Here is a 25,436-nt window from a genome sequence, read left to right as displayed (position 1 = left end):
TCATGCCTGTCTTTTTCTTGCTTAAGCTAAACCCTTTTTAAGAGCAGAAAAATTTAATCCGAACCCATACCGCAATCCATACCAAACACATCTAGTACTCTATTCTGATCTAAATTAACACCAGAACAATTTAGAGTTTTATTATCATTATTTTAAACATAGCATGAGGATATAGAATGTGTGTATAATTAGATAGGTGGGATATGTGATTTTTTGAAGCGCTGGCCGAAAATAATATGTATAACAAGATTATCTGGGCCTATACATTCATATATGAGATGCTGATTTCCTAGCTAGCATATATATGAATATGAATATGATCCAGCTGCTGCTGGCTCCCTAGAGGCCCCCATGCGCTGTGTCTGCGAGTCCCACCAAAGTGCAGAAATTGGCTCCTTGTCGATGGAATTTTACTGACGAAATTCTTCTATCGCTAATTATTGATGAAATTAAAAATAAAAAGATTTTCATTGACAAATTATCAATAAATTATTGTCACAACAATTTTTCATTTAGGTGGACTCGATCGCTAGATTTAATGAAAAATTGTAAAGTTGTCATCAATTTCTTTGTAGGATGTGATTGATAACCCAAAAATATCATCTTTTAATAAAAATATTTAAAATTATTTAAGATTTACTAAAATAAATTAAAGTCTACAAAATTAGGGTTGGATTCAGAAGTACGATTATAAGTGAAGAATGTATTAGCACCCTCACGTCACCTATTCGAAAAATGGTAACAATTAAATATGTGTAATCCTTTGATTTAGATGATATGATCTTCATTATATTTAAATTTAATTTCCTAAAATTTATTTATAAAAAAATGTTTCTTTGTTGTGAAATTAATATTATTATTATTTTCGTATTCTATAAATTCTCTAACACTTTGATAAAATTTATAAAAAATTTTTATTTAGAAAATATTTCAAAAAAATTAACCATTCACAAAATTCTCAAAATTTTGTCATAAAATAATTTATTTATTTATTAAATATATATTTTTTAAGATTATTTTGATTTTTCGAAAAATCTTAGAAATTTTAAACAAATTTTTAGAATCATCTCAACTTTTTGATGAGATCCTAAAACTTTTTTTTATTGATGATAATTAAGAAAATTAAGATTTTATCAATTTTCTTGAAATTCTTACCCAAGGGATTTAATTAAATAGTTGATAGATTTTTATTTATTATTTATTTATTAATTATTATTTTCATCATTTTTTATCATTTAAATAAATTTTTTTAATAAAAAATATTTTTTAAATTATCTCAACTCTTTGGTAAAATCTAAAAATATATTTTGGTAATAATTAAGAAATTAATTTAAAAACACTTTTATTTTTTTATTATTTATGGTTTTTATATTGTTTAAATAAATCTTTATTCTAATAAAAATAATTTTAAATTATCCCAACTCTATGGAAAAATCCAAAAATTTATTTTTACTTGCAATAATAAAATCAAACTTTTTAAATTTTCTTTAAAAAAAATTAAAATATTGACTTAAACAGTTCTTTAGTTTTTAGTTTTTATTTTATTATTTTTTAGAAAAAATTATTTTTTTTAAATTATCCCAACATTTTGGTGAAATTTAAATAATATTTTTTTGCAACAAAATTTTTATTTTCTTTAAATAGTTATTATTATTATTTTGTTTATCCTTTTATTTTTTAAATTAAAATCTTAGTATTTATTTTTTTATTGTTTATTATTAGTGATAATTATTTATTTTTAGTGTAAAAAATATGTAAATATTATAAATTATAAAAATCTTAAACAAATAACAAAAATAAAATCAAAAAATAAAAATAAAATGAAAAGAGAAACCCTTACAAATGGGTTAGATCGCTTGGTGGGTTCCATGCGGTCGGGCGTGGATCCAGACGGTTTAGATGTCCAAAACGATGTCATTTTGGAAGCATATAAATAGGCATTTTTTTGTTTTTTTAATTTTTCCTTTCTTCTCTATCTCGCTGTGCAAATCCAGAGCCTCTCTCTCTAAAAAGAAATCATCCCTTCGTTGGTCACCGTGGTACCCATATTCTGACTCGTCACTGCCATGCATCGGTGGTTGGAATCTTCAATAGCGTCAAAAAATTTAAAGTTTTTCATATTCTGGCGATGTGCCTAGATTCCAATCACCAGAAACTTCAAAGGTCATTGGAAAATTCAAAGTTTTCCAGAATCCAATGACGTAAAAAAATTTCCAAAAAATCCAAAAAAATAGCCAAAATTATCCTTATAAGCTTCTAAACACTTTCCTCATCCTAGATTTACCCAAAAAAAATCTTGAAATGCCTAAATCAAGATTTACAGTTTCAATTTTTTTTTTTGCTAGTTCTTATGTGAATAGGGGACTATGATCCTTTTTTTTTTACTTTATGCTTGTGTATGTTTGGCTATAACCTAGTAAAAAAAAATGCTCTCTATATTTTGTTTTTTGGCAATGATCTTTTTTTTTTTTTAAAAACAATGTTACTTCTAGCTCATTTGTGTGTTTTTTCTAGTAGTGTCCCCTTAGGTTTTTTTTTCTATGTTACCTGTTTGTAAAAACTTAGCTCTATTTATAGAGCCAATTAGGAAATCAAATCTCAGATCTTTGTAGACTTTTTGGGATTCTTTTGTGGAAAAATGCAAATTTGTTCGGTGACTTTTGGTCATCGAATTTCATGCTATCAAGTTAGGTAGTATCAAGAAAGAAAAAATAACACTATCTATAGCTGTCTCTTTTTGCACATTGCTAAGAATTAAAAATAGAAAAAAGATAAAAAAAATGACTATTATGTTCGAATGATGTTATAAATATGAACACTTCCTCTCTTTTTCGTTTTTTTTTTTTTAGTTTTTGAAAGAAAATTTGAAAGGTTCCTCTAAGAAAAGGCTTAACAACTTTTGAAAATTTAAAAGCTCCTTTGACTAGAGGCTATGAAACTTTAAATATGAAAAGGCTCCTCTGACGAGAGGCAATGAAACTTTAAAAGAAAAAGCTCCTCTGACCAAAAGCTATGAAACTTTAATTAAAAATCTAAGAGGACTTATAGATTATGCCATTTGATGCCTAATTTCTATCAAGTTCTCTGACCAAAGGCTCTTAAAATTAAAAAGCTTCTCTAACTAGAGGCTATGAAACTTTAAAGAAAGCTTCTGTGACCAGAGGCAACAAAATTTTAAATTTAAAAGTCTGTGAAGTAATGATATTTGAAAGATACTCTAAACAAATAGTTCATATCTTTTCTGCTTTTGACTTTTCCTTTTGTTAGTATTGGCTTGTCCTAGACCACTATATCTATTATGTCACATGCATGCATGAATGACATTTTCATGCTTTTGCAATGTCATGCAATGAATGATGATCATGATGCAAATTCACTTATGATGCAAATGAAGAGATCATCTTTTTTCTTTATTTTTTTCCTGTCATTTTCTTTTAATCCTCAAAATTTCTCAATGTTTGTTTCTTTTATTTTCTCTTGAATCCCATGCGTTCTAGCAATTGTTTAAGTTTAGATAAAAAGATTTCTCTCCACATTTCTCATATTCAATGTTTACCATTTTTATGACTTATAAGCCTATTTTCTCATCAACCTTTATTCCTTACTATTTTGCTTATCATATTAAATCTCTTTCAAAATAATATGTGTGTCTTTCATGGTCATTGTTGTTCATTCATCATTTTTTAAAATTTCACAATAATTATAACACATTGTACATTTCTCTTTTTAATGAAAGAGACAAAAGAAGGATAAATAAAGGTGTATTTTATTTCAGTAAAAGGGAGAAGTATTTCATGTATTATCCAAAAAGATATAACAAGGAAAATAAGTAATCATATAATGAATATTCAGATTATCATAAACTAATTTATCATGGGTTCTTTTTTGAAAACCCTTCATTGATGCCCCTTGACTTTTTAAAATCACAACTAACCAAGCTAGCCCAAAATCAATGGTATCTTTTGGCACACATTGAGAATTGCCCCATTCCATTCAATGCTTTTTTATATAAGTTGCCCTTTTAGGTTTTCAAATAAGATATATTTTTGGTTCACTTTGTTTTTTCACCTTTTTTATTTTTTTAAGCATAGTACTTCTTTACTGCATCAACATTGATTAGATTTGGTAAATCATCTCCATCCATCCTTGCCAAGATCAATACCTTACCAAAGAAGGCTTCTTCAACACATATAGGCATTCTTAATTAGGAGTCTATTTCTTCTGAAGATCTTATTGGTTAGGAAGAATCTTCTTCAATATTTTTCATATCGTCTAGATCCGGGGATCCATCGCTAGACATTGACTTAAGGAGTCGCCACCAATCTTTTTTATCTAGGTGTGATTGGCCACCTAAGAAATCTATCCTTTTAGGAAACACCTAAGTTTAAGGGTCTCTAAAAGAATAGGTTCAGGTCTACTAACCAGAACAATGTTTGAGAGTTTGGTTACGTGTGAGGAAGGTTATAGCACCCTCACAATGCCCATCAAAAGATGGTACCAGCTTAATTTTGTGTTATCCAATAAGCCTTAAAAAATTACCAAGTAATTAATTATTGAAAATTATTCTCAATTGACTTTAATACTTTTAGCAAAAATTTGAGAAAATCTCCTCACCTCAAGAGTATGCAAGAAAACTACTGTCTCACTTGCAGAGGCTCCATCGTCGGATTATTTAACATTAAAGAAAATTCAAGAAAATAAAAAGGAAAAAAATGATTGCTTTTGTGCAGGAAAAATTGATACTTTCAACTTTCTCTCAAAATATTTTTTAGAAACTTTAATTTCGAGAAAAATTGATACTTTCAACTTTTCCTCAAAAATTCATTTTTGAAAACTTATTTTTAAGGAAAATTAATACTTTCAACTTTTCCCCAAAAATATTTTTTTTTGAAAAACTTATTTCCAAGGAAAATTGATACTTTCAACTTTTCCTTAAAAATATTTTTTTTGAATTTTATTTTCAAGGAAAATTGATACTTTCAACTTTTCTTCAAAAATATTTTTTTTTTGAAAAACTTATTTTCAAGGAAAATTGATATTTTCAATTTCTTTTTCAAAATATATTTTTAAAAGTTTTACTTTAAAAAAAAATTGATACTTTCAACTTTCCTTCAAAAACATTTTTTTAAAAAAAATTTATTTTAAAAGAATCATTAAAAAAATTGAAGAATGCTTGCCTAAATAAATAAATAATTTCAATTTAATCAATAAATAAATAAGCAGAAAAAAATGACAAAAAAAAACCTTGACGCGACTGGGCTCAGCGGTTAAAATGGCTCGACTAGAAATTGGGCGCTGCTCAGAGGTGCCACTTGAGACAAAGATCGGTAAAAGTCACCAAAATCTCAAGGCGAACTCCACCACATAAAAAGGTAGCACCTTCGTTTGCAGCAATTGAGATAAATTTCAATACTTTCTCATATTGCCCTGCACTAACAACGGGGCCAAGCCTACAACCTTCTTCTACAGGATCTGAAATCTTGATGTTTTTAGTCCACTTCACAAACCTGTCCAAAAATTTTTTTGTAATGCTTTCATGTGCAATAAGATGAGATGTTGTACTATCGATCTGTCCATTTGTCCAAAAGCAACCAAATACAGTCCATTCAGCAGCCTTGTCAAGGTCAACATCCTCAAACAAAATGATTGGGTTTTTCCTGTCGAGTTTTAAAGATACAGGCTTGACCATTTAAGCTGCTGCTTCTATTATCATGCTCCCTGTTGCAGTGCTTCTAGTAAAGGCAATCTTGTCAACATTAGGATTAGATGCCAAAAGAATCATAACTTTCAGGCCCGATCTAGTCAGAATGTTCAAGACACTTGGAGGAAAACCAACCCTCCTACACACGTCTGCTAGCTTTAAACAGGTGATAGATGCCAACTCGAAAGGCTTCAGTATTGCAGCACAACCTGCAGCCAAAGCAAGAGCTACTTTCCATGCGGCCATCAATAGTGGATAATTTCATAAAGTAATCAATCCAACAACCCCAAGTGGTTCCTTAAGCATATAACTCTTAAATGTCTCAATAAGAAGAGAGATAGCAACCTTTTACTTCGCATCTAAACCTTCAGCAAGGTACGTATAGTACTCAAAACATCCAGCAACATCATTAATGTCCTAAGTTACTTCATCAAGTGGTTTCCCGCCATCAACTGCTTCAAGCTTTGCTAATTCAGATTTTCTCTCTGTTATCTTGGAAATGATGGCCCGTAAATACTTGGCACGAACAGTGCCAAAAACTGAAGCCTAATATTTTCCTTTATTTCTAGAAAGAGCTCTCTGAGCAGCAGCCACCGTAAGCTCCACATCTTCAACTGTAGCTATTGGAATATGATAAATGTTCTGTTCAATTGCAATATAGATAATTGAAATTCGCTTCTTGAGAACAGGCTCTCTCCACTCACTGTCGATGAGTAACATTCGACTCAAAATTTGGACCACCATATTAAATCAGTTTGCCCTTCTTATTTTTATTTCACTCTCACCCTCAAACCAGTGTCTAAGAAGCTTTTTCTTTTTCTTTTTTTATGATCTTTCCCTAATCTTTGTACTTTTGTTCCTCTATTGCTCTTACCGTCTTTCTTGCTATAAATTGCCATCATTTATAAGACAATGTGATTGAGTTTTAGTGCAATTCTGATTATCACCCAAAGCTAAAAATTAGCACTAATCCTAATCTCATTTTTTCAGCTTTTCTTTTTTTTTAAAAAAAAAATTAATCAGATAATGGAGAAAGAAAAAAAATTAAACAATAGATAGACCATAAAAAAATAAAAATGATAAATAAAAAAAATCTAAAATAAAAATGAATAAAAATCCCTACAATCGAGCTTAGATTAATCTCGATTGACAAAAAATCTCGGATAGAATAGGATGTCAACAACTGCCCCTCTTTGCACATTTTTTGTGAAACAGGAATTGTGCAAAGACGTAGACACCTATTTAAGACTCAACTTGACTTTTTTTTGCTTTTTTTCTTTTTTTTTTCGTTAAAATTTTGATCAAAGCTCCTCTAAGTAGAGACTCAACGACAGAGACTCAACAACTTTGGAAAAATAAACAAAAGCTCTTCTAAGCAGCGACTCAATGACTTTGAAAAAATAAATTGCTCTTCTAAACAAAGGCTCAACGACTTTGAAAAAATAAATTGCTTATCTAAATAGAGGCTCAACGACTTTGAAAAAATAAATAAAGGCTCCTCTAAGCAGATACTCAATGACTTTGGAAAAATAAATTGCTCCTCTAAACAAAGGCAACCGAACTTTTGAAAAATAAATGGCTCCTCTAAATAGAGGCAACAAAACTTTTGGAAAAATAAATGGCTTCTTGAAAATCATTTTTGAAGGAGTCATAAATCGTATCTGATGGAAACTCAAAGATTTATAATTTGAGTTTGTAAATCAAAGGTTCAAATTCGTAAGAACCTTTCAGCTTCACAGGAATTCACTGAAATTTGATTCTCAAAATTTCAGTTTCATAAGAATTCAAATTTGCAAGATCTTAAGATTCGCAGTCACAAATTATAAGACTCGCATCTACATACTTGCTCGTGGAAGTCAATTACTGATAACTCAATATGCCCCAGGACTTTGAAAAAATGATCAAGCCATAAATTGCCAAAGGTATTATTCTCGTACCTCGTTCATCCTCTAAGTGTTTAATGATATAATCACACAAGATTTCTCACGGGATACAATCACTTTTGCCTTTTTAGATATATGAGTTCACATTTTGAGTGGGGACCTCCATCATATAGGTAAGTTTTTTTTAAAATCCAAGTTTTTGACCTCGCCAATAAATTTTATCTGGATTGGACAGATGAAACCATAGCAATGTAGTATACTCTTCGATTATTGGAATGACATTTATCTCATTAAATATGAAATATCTATAAGCAGGGTCCCAAAACTAAACTATAGCTTAAAGAGTGAAACAATATTACCATATTTTTTTCTTAAAAGCCATCTTCCTTAGAGTTGTTACATGGTGCCAAATCTTGACTAACTCAAAGATGTCATTTTGTTGAAGTCCCAATTTGATTTTTTTCAGGTGAAATTTTCTATTAAGATTCTTTCAAATAGTTTCCCATTCTGCTTTGAGCTTTTAAAGATAAAGTTATCACCACATTAGCCTCTTCATACACATTGGGCTTCGTAGCTGAGAACATCATAGTGGTGTTTTTAAAGCAAGACTAAAAATCTTTTAACTAATATTGGCACATTGACAAGCACATCCTATATACAAATGTCTATGATAATGCATGATCATGAAACAAAAGAAAAGTAAAATATATTAGGGTTAGTAATCGTGTTAAAATAAATATTCCCTCATGTGTCCTAATTTAAGGTACAATATACAAAAATGGTATGGCTCTATCTAAGTTTGTCTTCTTAAGGTTCATTATATGTAGGGTTTGGTTAATAACATTAGCTAAAAAAGTTCCTAAATTGATCCTTATTATCATCCACTCTAGACTAGTAAGGGCCCCGATCCTCACCCATAACAGGCTGCCAACTAAAAGGGTTTAACTCCCTCCTAAAAAGGCATAGATTTGGGAGCTCGGGTATAGAGCTCATGTATGAATGTAAATGTGCACATGTGTAAGGGAATGTAGCAATTATTAATTGAAATAAAATTAACAATATAGTTAGCAACAATATAAGACAAATAAAATGACATAATAAAACTAAATGAATTCATCAAATTTTTACCTTTTTTTTTTCTTTATTTTTATTCTAAGATGAGATAAGAAATTAAAATTAAATATAAAAAAGACACCAAAGTTTGGATGACACATGTTTAATTTTTTGCTTGACATTCTAGCGTCCCTAGTGGATTCGCCCAGCTATCATGACAATTTTTCATCCGGGTGGACTCAATCACTAGACTTAGTGAAAATTTACGGAGTCGCATCCAATCCTTTTTGTGGAGTGTGATTGGCCACCAAAAAATATCATCTTTTAATAAAAATCTTTAAAATTAATTAAGATTTACTAAAAGAAGTATAGATCTGCGAAATCAAAATTAGGTTCAGAAGTACAATTATAAGTGAGGAAGGTATTAACACCCTTACATCACCCGTTCAAAGAATAGTACCAATTAAATATGTGTAATCCTTTGATTTTAATGATATGGTCTTCTTTATATTTAAATTTAATTTCCTAAAATTTATTTATAAAAAAAAAACATTTATTTATTGTGAAATCAATATTATTATTATTATTATTATTATTATTATTATTATTATTATTATTATTATTATTATTATTGTATTCTATAAATTCTCCAACGTTTTGGTAGAATTTATAAAAAATCTTTATTTAGAAAATATTTCAAGAAAATTGATCATTCACAAAATTCTTGAAATTTCATCATAAAATTTTTATTTATTTATTAAACAATTTTTTTTAGAATTATCCTTACTCTTCAGTGAAATCCTAGAAATTTTAAATAAATTTTTAGGATTGTATCAACTTTCTAATGAGATCCTAAAACTTATATTTTTTTTTATTAATGATAATTAAGAAAAATAAGATTTTCTCAATTTTCTTGAAATTCTTACTCGAGGGATTTAATTAAACAGTTAATTATTTTTTTATTTTTTATTTATTACTTATTATTTTCATCATTTTTTTATCATTTAAATAAATCTTTATTTAATAAAAATATTTTTTTGAATTATCCGAACTCTTTGGTAAAATCCAAAAATATTTTTTGGTAACAATTAAGAAATTAATTTAAAAAATTTTTATTTTTTATTTTTTATGGTTTTTATATTGTTTAAATAAATATTTATTCTAGTAAAAATAATTTTAGATTATCCCAACTCTATAGAGAAGTCTAAAATTTTATTTTTACTTACCATAAGAAAATCAAACTCTTTTTAATTTTCTTTTAAAAAATACATTTAAAAGATTGACTTAAACAATTCTTTAGTTTTTATTTTTATTATATTATTTTTTAGCAAAAATTATTTTTTAAAATTATCTCAACACTTTGGTGAAATTTAAATAATATTTTTTTGCAACAAAATTTTTATTTTTCTTAAATAATAATAATTATTACTATTTTTTTTATCCTTTTATATTTTAAATTAAAATCTTAGTATTTGTTTTTTTTATTATTTATTGTTACTAATATTTTTTTATTTTTAGTATAAAAATATTTATAAATAAATATTTAAAAATTGCAAATTATAAAAATCTTAAAGACATAATAAAAATAAAATCAAATTAAATCAAAATAAAATAAAAAATAAAAACAAAATGGATAAAGAAAAACTTACAAAAGAGTCGAGTTGCTTAGTGGGTCGCGCACGAATCTTATGCTGGTCGGGCGTGGATTTGGATGATTCAAACACCCATAATAGCATCATTTTGGAAGCCTATAAATAGGCTTTTTCTATATATTTTTTTATTTTTGCTTTCTTTCATCTTTCTTTACAAATCTAGAGCCTTTCTCTTTAAAAATATCTTCCCGCCTTACCGATCACCGTGGTACCTAGATTTCAGCTGGTCACTGCCATGCACCAATGGTTGGGATCTTCAATGGTGTCGAAAAATTTAAATTTTTTTGGATTCAACGATGTACCTAGATTTCGATCGCCGAAAACTTCAAAAGTTGTCAAAAAATTCAAAGTTTTCTAGAATCTGATGACTTAAAAAATTTTTGCAAAAAATTCAAAAAATAGCCAAAATGATCCCTATAAGCTCCTAAACACTTCCCTCATCCCAAATTTACCAAAAAAAAATCTTGAAATGCCCAAATCAAGATTTACAATTTCACCTTTTTTTTTTACTGATTCCTCTATGAATAGAATATCGTGATCCTTTTTTTTTTTTTTAGCTTTATGCTTATGAATGTTTGGCTATAACCAAGTAAAAAAAAAAACTACTATTTACATTTTTTTTACAGTGTTCTTTTTTTTTTTACAACGTTACCCCTAACTCCTTTGTGTGTTTTTCCTAACAGTGTCCTCTAAGATTTTTTTTCTTTGTGTTACCTATTTTGCAAAAACTTGCTCTATTTATAGAGCTAATTAGGAGATCAAATTCCAAGTCTCTGTAGACTGGGATTCTATGGAAAAATGCAAATTTGTCCAGTGACTTTTGATCACTAGATTTTATGCTACCAAGTTAGGCAGTGTCAATGGAGAAAAAACAACACTCTGATAACTTGATTTCAATTGTTATAGTTGAAACCAAAATTTATTATTATTATTATTATTTGTGTGGACAAAATATGTATCTACAATTACCAATGAATTTTACTGATGGAATAAAATTCATAGGTAATTTATCGCTAAAAGTCAGGTGTGAATTGCTACCAATTTTATCAATAGATTTACCGACAGAAAAATCCATCAGTAAAAAAATTAAAAAAAAATTTTTTTTGACATTATCGATGGAAAATTCATTGATAAGAGTATTAATTTTTTTTAATATTACCGATAGAATTTTCGTCGATAAACTATTGCTGATAGCCAAAAATTTCAAATCTTTCCCCAATCGAGTCACCTCATTTTTTTCCCCAAATTATTTCCTAATCCCTAATTCCCTTTCCCTCTCCCACTCCCCTTCTATCCCCCTCCCTCTTTCCTCTCTACCTTGTCATCCTTTACTGCCATCAGAGTGCCCCAACTAGCATTAGTGTGTCCTTTCCCTTCGATTAATTTTTTTAATTATTTTATTTTATGTTTTGTTTTATGTAGTATATTTGTTGAGTTTAGGGTTTAATTTTTTGTTATAAATTTGTTAAAATTTGTTTGGGTTTTGGTTACCCATTAGTTGAGTTTTTGTTGATATTATATTATTAAAATTTGTTTGGGTTTTGGTTATTTATTTATTGAAATTTGTTGGTTATATTTTTGTTGGATTTCTTATTGAGTATTAATGTTTAATACTGTTTTTTTTTTAATTTATTTTTAGTATTGTAGGGGAATTTTTTTATTTGTTGAGTTATTTATTTTTTATTTATGAAAGTTTTTGTTGAGATTTATTGGGATTTACTATAAATTTATTAACTTTTAAATGTAACTGGGATGTTTTATATTTAATATTTTCCAAATTTTAGTAAAATTATAGAAATTAAAATTATTTATGTTGATTTGAGCTTATAATTTATATATTACTAATAGTTATCTCATTTTGAAGTAATTTATATATTATTAAGATTTATATTTGTTTTGAAATAATTTATATATTATTAAGATTTATATATTTGATAGTTTAGTGAAATGTAATTCAAGGCTCTGACTTTTTATTGATATGTTGGTTGCACTTAATTATGGTTTGGAATCTTTTTACTTTATTTATTTGATTGGATGATTTTATATTGAGATGTTTGTGCTAACGCTATATTTGGATAGAATTTAATAAAGGAAAATAAAGGTTTTTTTTTTTTTTTTTTTTTAAGTAAAGGACACAAATACCTCTTGTTTAGATAGTTAAAATTAATAAAAGAAAAAAAAGGAAAGGGATCCTAACAACCATTGTTTGGATAAAAAGTGAAAAAGAAAAAGGAAAATCATTCATTATAATTTTTTTTCAACTATAACATTTTTTATAAAATAACATCTAATATAAAAATAAACCTTTTAACCTCTTTTGTTAAACTAATAATAATAAAGATTTAATTTTACTTTTTCAATTCCTAATATACTTTTAACCTCCAACCATTATCTAGTTAACCTATATTAAAAGAACGTTACGCGTATAAGTCCTCTCAAATTTGCAATATTCAAAAATCTGACCAACATGTATGTTATCTAAATTACTACTTAATTGGTAAGATTTAATTATACTTTAATTTGACTAAATTGCCACTCAAATATAAAAACTATAAACATTATATTCAATATTTTGTTAAGATTCCATTGTAGTAAAGTGTTACCTATGAAGGATAAACATACATTGCTAGACCAAAATATTAAGTAAATATAATACAGTTTGAAAATGAAAAGAAAAACCAAATATGAAATATTAATTTTGATTTGGCACATATTGGAAAAAACTTTTGACTTGACTATATAAAATTTGTTATAGTATATATGATATGTTAAAAAATTAAACAAAATTATAAAAGAGAAAATGAAATGTGAAAAAAAAAAAAAGAAAATTGATGTTAAAAAGAGATGCAATAAAGAAGTTTTTAAATATTGAAAGCACTTAAAAAGTGCTTAACTAGTTTCCATATTCTTTTGTATTTAATAAATTATATATGATGCTAATAAAGAATGTAGAGGGTTGTAAAAGGTTTAAAATAAAAGAGGTTGAATTAATGAATTAATGTAAATTAAATAACATGTAATTTAAGGTTGCATGGCCAGTGTCTAAAGTGTAGGAATCAATCATTCAAGATTTTCATATAATATCTTATTTTTATTCATAATCTTTAAAATGCAATAGTTTGATACATAAAATTTTAAACATATTTTAAGTTTATATACTTCGTCAAAACATAAATAATAATAATAATAATAATAATAATAATAATAATAATAATAATAATTGCCAAAGACTAAAAGGTTGATCCAGTTTTTTTGTCAGCCTAAACTGTCAGGAAAAAGAAAAATATTCGCAATCAGAAGATATTTTACTACTCGTGCTAACTCACTATACTGATTACTTAATTATCTTTAGACTCGGTGTACATGATCGTTATTGTGATGGCTTAGATTTTAATGTTAATAAAAATATATAATAGTCTTTTCGTAAATTTTTTTTTTAACTTTCATTTCCATAGCTTTTCCATTAAATCGAGATAGTAAAAATTTTGAGTTTACAAAGGAAACCAAATATTATTGAGTTTTTACTTTTTTTTTCTTTTCTTTAAATTGAAAGTTTATCCAAATAAAGGAATTTTTTTTCTTTACTTTCCTTTCCTTTCCATTTCTTCAATCCAAACATATTGTAAATGTATTTAATAATTCATTACAAAGAATTAATATTACTAACTTTCAATGTGTTCTAAACCTTACCTTGGTGGCCCTTCATCTTTTATTGTAATGTTGGTTTCTTTGTATAATTTGTGTTTATTGTTTAGGGAACTACAAGACCTATTCATTATCATGTTTTCTTATATGAGATTGGATGTTCAGTTGATGCACTACAGGAACTTATCCATTCTTTGTCATATGTATAAGTGTACAACCATGTATTGTAATTTCTTCTCAAATGTTTTGAGATTAACAAGTTTGCCTATGCCTAATCATGTGTTGTATAATCATATGTGTAAGTGTATAATCATGCGTTGTAATTTCTTCACAAATATTGTGCATAAAGAGATACTCCACATGGCTAGTCAATTAGGACATGATCCACCTACAATGACTCTTTTTGGTGGAGGTCTAACTGCAAAACTTGAACAGACACTACAGAACAGTAAGGCAAGAATTTTAGTTAAGTTATTATTCTAATTGTTCCAAGTGATCTTCATTGGAAGATTGTCTCTATTTATACTAATAGAATGAAACTAGGTACAACTCTTTTGTTTCACTGTCATGCTTCTAAATTTGATATATTTTAATGTAAGATCAAATTGCTTAATTATTGAAGAATCAATTGTGCTTTAGATATTGTTATGAGTATGAACCTGAGAGGGTAAAAAACCCTGAACAAAAGTTAAAAATCTAAAAAAGCCTGATAAAATAAATGAGCTTTTGCCACGTTATTTATAAAAAGTTTCATATTTATCAATTGCTACTTTCTTATATATAAGGAAGATTATTAGTTCCAACTCTTCCTTTAAGAATAAAAAGGGCATTCTACATGTCAAACGATTATACGAATTCACTACATGAGATAAATTATACATCTTTTGATTTGCGCTTGTTTGAATAGGTGGAATAAGAGACTATTTTTCATTAATGTCTGTCTCATATCTTTACTACTATTTTTCATATTTTTCTGTTGCATGGATTATAATATCTACTATTAATCATGTGAATTCTAATGCCTAAAACTTAGAATATAACTCTGTACAAACTATACTTGATCAGGTCTTTCCCACAACAAACCTAGTTGTTCTAGATCAGTTTTCAAATGTGGAATACATTGTTTATGCAATGAGTTCTCTCTTTACTACCCTTCCCTCTGCCTATCACTAGTAACATTCTTGATTATTTGTCATAATATGCTCTTCTATCCTTTAAAATGTAACAAAGACAAATGCAATTACATGCCTCTTTAATATGGATAACACTTTTATACATGCAAAAATAACATATCCACATGTAATTTACACACATGAATAGATAGACATAAGTTCTTGAATGTGCACACGTAGCCACGTAATGGTAGTGTAGTTGCTATTAAAGACAATGGACCTACCACCAAAGTATTTAGTTATTGTTTATATGTGCAATTTTCATGTTCTATCTTACTTTCCATCAAGCACTCAATTACTATATACATCTCATATTCTTTTCTTGTCTTCTTTGTTTAGGCATTTGCATGTTATCATTTATTATGGGTAGAGGTGATGTAGATGGAATCCATGTTTTTCATTAAATGAATAAGGTATATTAGCTTATGTCCCGATTGTATTTTATTTTTATTTCTTTTCATTATTTTGAACATTCAAAACAAAATTTCATTCCGCTTTCAACAATGTGGTGTGAATTGTAAATAAAATAGGAATTTTGTTCTTTATACTTTGTAATTAGAATTTATAAATAATTTTGTAAAATATTATTATATTTTTTTATAAATGAAATGGAATATTTTATTTATTTATTTCTTTTATTTATGTATATTTTAGTATTCATATAATTGCTTTAAAAATAAATTTGAAAATATAATAAAATGATGAAATAATTATAAAATAATAATTAAATATGATTTAAAAATATTATACCGACGGATTTACCAATGAAAAAAAACTCATTACTAACAAAAAATTTCATAACTAATTACCGAGAGAAAATTTCATAAAACAATCTATCGTTAAAATTCATCGATAATTACTGATGAATTTTTTATCAATAATTATCGACGGATTTAAAACATTATCAATAAAATAACATTACCGACATAATTAACAATGATGGAATTTTTTCATTAATAAAATTATCGCTAAAACTATTAGCGACGAATTATAAGTTTTTACGACGAAAAATTCCGCTAGTAAAACTTAATTTTCTGCCAGTGAAAAAGAATTAAGAGCCTCCACCCCTCCACCCCTGTGGTGGTGGAGGACAGTACCTTATGGAATATATAATATAAAAATAGATATTAATTATAGCATATATATATATATTAATAGAAATGGTAAAACTTAATATTCTGGTAGTGAAAGAGAATTAAGAGCCCCCGCCTGTGGTCGTGCAGGATAGTACCTTGTGGAATATATAATATGAAAATAGATATTAATTACAATATACATATATATACACACTAATAGAAATGGTCCAAAAAATTTCTATCATCTATGGTTCCAAAGCTTCTGGAATAATATTATTCGTTCATGCTTCCATACAAGGATTAAAGGTATATGAGAAGTGGCAACCTTGCAGTAAACTAAAGCTCTTCCTTCAACAATACAAATATGCTCGTCTGCCTGTCGACCTTCCTGGACGTGAAAACTAAAGAGGCTTTGAAGGGAAAAAAGAAACAGGAGTGTACTGCTTTTTTTTTCCCAAAATAACGGTTTTCTTCCTATACATCAAACTTTGTTTGTACCTAAGACATAACAACTAGTTGTCATTGTAAATCAAGGATCTGACTTGATTTGCACCTAAGATAGTGAAAATATACAGTCAGTCTATCCTTTCTTCCGCCAAGCTCGGAAATATAACTTGATCTGGGCCAACAATGTCACCATTAATCTAAATTTGAAAGCAGTCTTTCAATGAATGCAATCAGAAACAGGAAACTCTGTTTATGGTCCTAAAACCAAAAAAAAAAAAAACTGAATATTCTAAACCATGCCAAAATCATCATCAGTTGATCATTTCAAATGCTTTGTTGAATGACCTTATCTGTAGTATCTTTTACATTTTGTTCAGCTTCATCCGTTTACTTCATCAGAAGCTGCGTTGTTTGAGATGACCCACTAAAGAATCAACCAGAAAGTTTGTGCACCTCAAATTTGGATGTGAAAGATGATGATAACCTATATATAAAAGAGTCACAATCCAGGGGTGTACTCATGCATTTGCAACCATGATCTAAACTCTTGTTTGAACCCTTTAAGCCCTGTAGAATGATGTGTCAATAATATTACGATATCTATGATATCGGTCCAACATAATATATCATCAGTGATCAGTCTAATAAAATCTTTAGTGGAAACATGGGTCAACTGCACCGATCGAAGAGTTCTGGTCAAACTGATCATACATTGGATTAAAACATGAAAAGTATTCACCAAATCTAATTATAAAAGCCATTACAGAGAATCATTCCAAATATTGAAATGTTGTTTTGGTTGCTAGTCCATTCCCCCGCAATAATATGATTGTTAGAGTTAGCTAGGTAAAATAGAAGAAAATAATAAAAAAAAAGGTTTGTAACTAATGTATATTTATTTATTTATTTACAAATTGATGATCGCTAGAGAAAATGGATTTTTCTTTTTTTTTTTTGCAAATTATATAACTCAAAAAGATTTGGACCTCCACTCCTATGGCGTTGAAACGTGTCTTGCTGTTTACATTGAGACAGAAAAAAAGGCAAAGTGAAAAGAGAGGACATCGATCGATCCTTGTGGTAACCGGCAGCTTACTTTAATCTATAGTCCGATACTCCTATAAAATAAAATAAAATTAAAAAAGAAAGTGTAACTATAATATTAATGATATCATTTCTGGTGATCGCTCTAAGCGAAGCTATTTAGTTTAATTACTAATAAGAAAGAATAATTTATATTCCCTGTGAGAAGGGTCTGAAATCTTCACTTGTTTAATTGATTCAGAGTTAACCTTCTTGGGTTGGAAGGGATCAGACTTGATGTATTAGGCTTAAGGGCAGCACTTTTGGTTTTTCTGTTTTTTGATGGCTATGATGTGTTGCTACTCACCCACGTGGACTATACCCTATTTTTATAGGGGTTTGACTTTTGTAATGCCTGGATAATTGTTAATGATATTGGCTTAGAAAATAAAAAAGAAAATTTTGTTAAAATTTTTGGGTAATGAAGCTAATGTTAATAGGTGATTTAATTAGGTGATTTTAATATTTAATAAAATTTATTGAAAAATTTTGTCTTAACATGAGAGACAATCCAAATAATTTACAATAATAATTTTTGTATGAGCTTTGAAGTATAGCTTGACAATTTTATAGATTTTTTATTGGATAAATTTTTAATTGAGAGACTTTTAAGATTTTAACAAAACTTGGTTAAGATCTACATTTCATTTCTAAATAATAATATTTATCATTGAGAACCACCAATAAAAAAAATCTAATCCTATAAAAAAAACTAATGTTGCTTTCGCTTGTTATTTACAATTGCTTAAACAAATACACAAATTAATTGATATTTGTTCTAATATTTACATATAATTCTTGAGGTTTAAAGTTAATGCTTATATAATTAAATCAGCTTTAAGTTATTCCTGATGAGAAAATGAAATTTACTTAATTTCTTTCAGTGATAAAAGCAACTAGACACCACCTGACAGGCAGGGGATGAGTATAGAAGTGGCAGGGAAGACGAAAGAGTTGAAGAGCTCCAATGGGCCATTTGTCACTTGTCACTTGAAAGATAAATCCCTGATTTCCAACATTCTTAGACTTGCTTGGACAGCGTGTATTTATTTCATCCGGAAAGAAAGGATCCAATGAAAGTTCGGACGTCCTCACCGAGAGGCAGCTGCCATTTTTGGTTCCATCAAGGAGACAATTTAATTGAAAATTGGCAATTCACTTCCGACTCGTATTTCTTTTAAAGATCGGGATGAGTACAATTCTTGGGATTATGGAATCATTTAAATGTATTTGCAGTTAAGTATTTTTTTTTATTAAATTATTGTAATTTTTAAATTGGTTGATCTTGTTTTTTTAGGTAGTCTTGATCTATTTTTTTATGAATAAATTGATTCATTTAAAAAAAAAAAAACGTGGATGATCACCTGATGGCCTTTATTGCATATGCATGAGTAAAGTATAGCCATATTACATTTAAATATAAATATATATATGTATATTTATTTATATATAAAAGTGTAACCTTGAAAAATATTAAAAGTGTTTGGTCTTAGAGTATATGGAGTGCTTTGGAGTTACTTAGGATGGATACAAAATGAAGGGTGGGTAATGGTAAAAATATAAAGGAATGGCAAGACAAATGGCTGGAGGTCAATGGGAAAATTGATCCCCTTTATCCATGGTATGGCTTGGACACCAACATGAGGGTGAGGGAACTTATTGATGCAAACACGAAGGATTGGAGAAAGGAGTTTGTTTACAACACATTCTCGAACGAGAAAGCTAAGGCCATCTATGGAACCCCAATTGGTATTGCCAACCAGCAAGACGTTCTCATCTGGTATCTAAATAAAAATGGAGAGTACTCCGTGAGGAGTGGATACAGGCTCTTGAGGACTGATCACCTGCGTAATACAGTAGAGGAAAATGTTGTAAGTGGAGAAAGGTGGAAGGCAGAGCACTAGAAGAAGTTGTGGAGTGCATAGGTGCCAAACAAGGTCAAGGTGTTCGCATGGAGGGTGAAACAGAATATATAACCGGTGAGAACTGTTAATAGATTTAAGAAAAACAGAAATAGTAAGAAAGAAGAAAATATGGTTTTGAGGCGTGAATAACACTGTCTTAAAGGCAATTATGCCTATAGGATACAACAAAGCCTTAAAACTCTTTAAATCAGAAGTAGTAAAAATGGTTATACTTAAAGATTTATTTATAATGAATGAATAGATATAAACTTCTATTCAGATAGTTATAACCTTTTATATAATCATGACCTTTATGAATAACAATCTATTTATATTTAAATAGTTATGACCATTTATCATATAATAATTATTTCTGTTCAATTATAATTATTTAAAATATGAATAAAATTAATACAAAAATTAATTTATTCAACAATAATTAAATCTTTCTATCCAATGTGGGATGCACCACATTCTAAACTACCAACAATCCCTCACTAGTTTGGAATGTTGGTGCTTAGTCTTTAACCTTTCACACAAATAAATATTATGAATACAATAAGGTATATTTTGATTTAAACCTTCAATTAGCGTATATAACCTAGAATTCTACAAAGTTGATGGTGTCCGCAAATTAAACTCCAACTCCTAATGTTAAAATTGATGATATAACACACATAATATTTATTTAATATTCTGTCAGAGGTTTATAATCGTTTTAGCACTATTATGGCCATGTGCTTATCCTTATTCATAAACATTTACAAGAAAGCTTCCAATTTTCTTGTTGAAGCAGCAGCACTTCTATGTTTATATAGGTAGAGTTTCTTATTTATGTCTCCACTGCTATAGACATTTAATTATTAACTCCATTAAGAGTTCAATCTCATCCTCCATTTACGCAATGGCTTACACTAGTATTCCAAATATATAGAATGGGTTGACTAGTGTTTACAGATACATAATAATAATTTGTTATTACCTATTAAACTTTGCAATTTAGAGGTTACTAATTCAAAGTTAGGTTCCCATTATTAGTGTCTAAAAGGAATTTTAAACCCATTCCACTTGTGGTGCTTCTTACGAAATTTTTAGGTAGCACCTTGGTAAGAGGATCTACTAAGTTTTTAGCAGATTTAACATATATGATGGTAATTACCCCATTTTTTTTATCAATTCTCTGATATAATCATGTCTTAGACTAATATGTCTAGATTTTCCATTATAAATTTCACTATAAGCTCTAGACATATAGCTTCACTATCACAGTACAAGGAAATGGCTGTAATTGGTTGTGGCCACAACTCTATATCCATTAATAAATTTCTTAGTCATTCAGCTTCTTTGCCTGCTGCAACTAAAGCTATAAATTCAGATTCCATAGTTGAATGTGAAATACAAGTTTGTTTCTTGGATGCCCAACTAATTGCACCACTTCCAAGGGTAAACATCCATTAGAAAGTGGATTTATTGTCACTTATACTAATGATCCAACTTGCATATGAATATCTTTCCAAAACAACCGGATCTCTGAAATAAAATAAGCCAAAATCTTTAGTTCTTTTAAGATAACCTAGAACTTTTCCTATGGCTTTTCAATGACTTATACTAGGCTTACTTGTATATCTCGATAACTTGCAAATAGCAAAAGCTATATCTGGCCTAGTACAATGCATAGCATACATAATACTTCCAATAGCACTAGCATATTCAAGTTGTGCAATTACATTACCTTGATTTTCTGTTAATTTTATACTTGTATCATATGGAGTATTGGTTTCTTTTATATTGAGATACTTAAACTTATTAAGCAGTTTCTCAATATAATAACTTTGATTAAGAATGAAACCCGTGTTATATCTCTTAACTTTAATTCCCAAAATGGTATCAACTTCATTTAAATCTTTCATTTTGAAATTAAAAATCAGATACCTTTTGGTTTCATTCATGCCAATCATATTAGTACCAAAAATTAGCATATCATCCACATAGAGACATTTTATAACTCCATATTCTTTAGTAAATTTTGAGTAAATGTACTTATCTGTTTCATTATGTTTAAAACCATTGGCTACTATGATTGAATGAAACTTTTCATGCCATTGTTTAGGAGCTTGCTTTAGCCCATAAAGTGACTTAATTAATTTACAAACTTTATTCTCATTACTTGGAAGAATAAAACCTTCTGGTTGTTCCATGTATATTTCTTCTTTTAAGTCACAATTTAAAAAGGTTGTTTTAACATCCATTTGATGCACATGCAGTTTATGAATGGAAGCCAAAGCTATAAGTCTAATGGATGTTATTCTAGCTACTATAGCATATGTATCAAAATAATATATGCCTTCCTTTTGTTTAAAACCTTTTGCAACTAATCTTGCTTTAAAGGTTTGTATAGAACCATTTGTATTATATTTCTTTCTAAACACCCATTTACATCCTATAGGTTTAGAACCTAGAGGTAAATCTACCAAGACCCATGTATTATTGGACATGATTGAGTCTATTTCATCATTAATAGCTTCTTTCTGAAAATCAACATCTCTTAAAGTCATAGCTTCATTAAATATTTTAAGGTCTTCATCTACATTTAGTAGAATTGGTGGTTTTTTAAGCACTTTGGTTCTATTCCCTTCTACTATTTATACTATAGAATATGGAGAAACAAAATCAAAAAGTAAAAGATTATCTTTTCTAACTCTTTTGTTCCTTCTAATTTCAACATAATCATTACTTTCTTTTCTTTTATTTCCAATCGTAGGAATCATTTCAATTTGTTTCTCCATATCAATTTTGGTATCACATATAAACTTATTTTCAAAAAATTCTACATGAATAAATTCAACAAAAACATTAGTATTTAAATTAAGAAGTCTATATGCTTTTGAATTCTGTGCATAACCAACAAAAATACTTTTAATACATCTAGGTCCTAATTTTGATTTATGAGGATTAGATATTTTATAAAAGGCAATGCACCCCCACACTTTAAAATAATCCAAATTTGGTTTTCTACCATGATTCCAAAGTTCATATGGTGTCTTTAAGAATTTGTTTTTGAAAGAATTCTATTATATATGTGGCATGCTGTTAAAAATGCCTCTCCCCAAAGATTCAGAGGTAATTTAGCATTTAATAACATACTATTTACCATATCAACCAAGGTTCTATTTTTTCTTTCGGCTAAATCATTTCGTTGGGGTGCATAAGGGGCTGTCCTTTGATGAATAATTCCATTATCTTCACAAAAAAGAGAAAATGAATCTGGAAAATATTCGCCACCCCTATCTGTTCGAAGAATTTTGATTTTCTTCTCCTTTTGATTTTCAACAATTGATTTATATTCTTTGAATTTATCAAAGGCTTCATCTTTTGTTTTCATTAGATACACAAAAGTATAACGAGAACTATCATCTGTAAATGTTATAAAATACATTTTTCTTCCCCTTGTTAATAAACCATTTAGCTCACAAATATCAGAATGTATAAGTTTTAATAATTCTGTATTTCTTTCAACTTTAGGAAAAGGTTTCTTAGTCATTTTTGCTTTGACACAGATTTCACATTTAATGTCATGATTTTTCTAGTATGTTATATAACCATGCTTAGTCATATGATTCATATAATGATAATTTAAATATCCTAATCTAGCATGCCATAAAGAAGAATAATGCTAAAAAATATAAGCAGAAACATTATTTATTTCATCAATGCTTAGTTTAAACATACCATCATTGGAATATCCTTTTCCAATGAATACACCATTTTTGGAGACTATAACTTTATCAGACTCTAGTACAATCTTAAAGCCTATTTTTACATAATAGATTTGCAGATACAAGATTCTTTCTAATCTCAGGAACATGAAAAACATTAATTAGAGTTAGTTTCTACCCTGAGGTGAATTTCAATTCAACCGTTCCTTTTCCAATCACTTTGGCAGGAACATGATTTCCCATAAGGATGTTTTCTGGTTTCTTGCATTCTTTATAAGTTTTGAACTGCTTTTTGTTGTTACAAACATGAATTTTTGCACCAGAATCTAGCCACTAATCAGATGACTTATTTTTAGTAACCATATGAACTTCGATGATCATTCCAATTTGCATGTCAGTCACCATTGTAACAAGTTCATTAATTTTTTGCTCAACCAGATTTGCCTTGCTTTCATAACTAGAACCAATCTTAATTCCAGCATTTTTAAATCTGTAATCTTTAATCAAATTTCCTTTCTTTCCACAATGGAAACATATTTTGTTCTTATTAAATTTGGACTTCTTAAATCCATTCTTCTTAACTTTAAAATTGTTTTGAAATTTACCAAAAGACTTATGAGTTTTTCCAGAATTTTGTCCACTCACATAATTCACATTGGAACCTCCAAGGAAGAGTGCATCTCTTGCACGATTTTTTGCTTCAATCTGTATATGAGTTTGAAATTCTTCAATAGTGAAAGTGTCTGTTAAATGCAGAACTTTCTTTTTATATCCATTCTATGAAGGAGGAAGTTTTGACAAAATAGCTCCAACTTGAAGTGAATCAGGAACCTTAATTTCTAGCTCACTTAACTTAGAGACCAGAATTTGCAACTCGTGCACTTGGTCCATGATTAGTTTATCATCAGTTATTGAAAATTCAAAGTATTTCAAAGCCAAAAACTTATCCATACCTTTCTTTTCGTTCATGTATTTGTGCTCAAGAGCAGTCCATATCACTTTTGGTGTTTTCATATTTTTGTATAGGTCATATAAACGGTCAGATAATGAATTCATAATATAACATCGACAAACTAGTTCATCTTCTTCACGTTTGCTTCTTGTTGCCTTAATAGTATCAGAATCTTCAGGAGTTGGTTTTGGAATTGTTTCCAAATTTAAATCAAGTACATAAAACATCTTCAATGTTGTCAATAGAAAAACCACTTTGTCCTTCCACCTAGTGTAGTCTGATCCATTAAAACGATCAAGTCTGATTACATCTTGATTTTGAAAATGAACCTTCATACTTGATTTCAAATCCATAGCAGTAGTAGGGATAATAATAGATGTAGTATCCATAATTGCCTTTAAATTGTTAGTAGATTTAAGAAAAACAGAAATAATAAGAAAAAAAAAATATGGCTTTGAGGCATGAATAACACTGTCTTAAAGGCAATTATGCCTTTAGGATACAAAAAAGCCTTAAAACTCTCTAAATCAGAAGTAGTGAAAATAGTTATACTGAAAGATTTATTTATAATGAATGAACAGATATAAACTTCTATTCAGATAATTATGACCTTCTATATAATCATGACCTTTATGAATAACAATCTATTTATATTTAAATAGTTATGACCATTTGTCATATGATAATTATTTCTATTCAATCATAATTATTTAAAATATGAATAAAATTAATACAAAAATTAATTTTATTCATCAATAATTAAATCTTTCTATTCAATGTGAGATGCACCACATTTTAAACTACCAACAAGAACAAACCTAAAAAAGAGGAAAATCATTTCTGAGGGGGGATGCCCATGATGTGAAGAGGTGGACGAATTAGTGATACGTATTTTGAGGGATTGCCTAAAAGCAAAAGAAGTCTGGGAAAGGCTGGGATTCAGTTGGAACGTGGACATAAACCCTTCCAACGACGTAGCAGAATGGTTGGCAAAAATTGCAGATCAGGGAGAGAGCATTGTTTTCGAAACTTTTCTCATTACATCATGGGCAATTTGGAGGTGCAGAAATGAGAAACTACATAGGGAACAGAAAAGAGCCCTGAACAAAGAAAATGCTTTGTTGTGTCCTACCTAAATGATTTTAAAGTAGC

The 25,436-nt window shown here is 28.4% G+C and overlaps 1 pseudogene; it reads right to left on the bottom strand.

The window, feature by feature from the left end:
- Positions 1–5,081: 5,081 nt before the first annotated feature.
- On the bottom strand, positions 5,082–7,181 carry LOC111290357 (aminoaldehyde dehydrogenase 1, peroxisomal pseudogene; annotated as a pseudogene).
- Between the last annotated feature and the right edge of the window lie 18,255 nt (positions 7,182–25,436).

The sequence above is a fragment of the Durio zibethinus genome, chromosome 11 (assembly GCF_047325235.1).
Source record: "Durio zibethinus cultivar Kanyao isolate XHJ-2024 chromosome 11, ASM4732523v1, whole genome shotgun sequence".
In the NCBI taxonomy this organism is placed as follows: Eukaryota; Viridiplantae; Streptophyta; class Magnoliopsida; order Malvales; family Malvaceae; genus Durio; species Durio zibethinus.
The sequence above is the reverse complement of the archived record's forward strand: the minus strand, read 5'-3'. Positions and strand labels throughout refer to the sequence as shown.